The following is a 425-nucleotide window of genomic DNA, read 5'->3' on the forward strand; positions in this document are numbered from 1 at the left end:
AGATAGAGCTATTATGTATTTCTGTATTCAAAATAATAGAAATACAAATGTGGGGAGAATTATTTTTAATAATATATTGACTATGGCAAGAGTGAAACAAGTGCAGGTCTAGGACATCCTGGCCTTATTTATGCACTTTTCCAACTTTCTAGAGTGGAAGCTGCGGAAGATGAGAAATGGGTTCACCCTATGAAACGCATTAGTAAAGAAAATTTGAAAACTTATGAATCCCATGAGAAAAGGAGAACTGAAAGTAGGAGTCAAGAACCTTTTACTAGTAGAGATGTCCCCTCTACAAGTTATGACCTTCCACCTTCTAGTTCCCCTACTCTGACTGATTTGATGAACGAGTTGATCTTACAGAAATAGATGTTTATGTGTATTTGAAGAGCATAGAGTTAATAAATGAAAGGATTGGAGGTTTA

Source organism: Phalaenopsis equestris, unplaced genomic scaffold (assembly GCF_001263595.1).
Source record: "Phalaenopsis equestris unplaced genomic scaffold, ASM126359v1 Scaffold220533, whole genome shotgun sequence".
Taxonomy (NCBI): domain Eukaryota; kingdom Viridiplantae; phylum Streptophyta; class Magnoliopsida; order Asparagales; family Orchidaceae; genus Phalaenopsis; species Phalaenopsis equestris.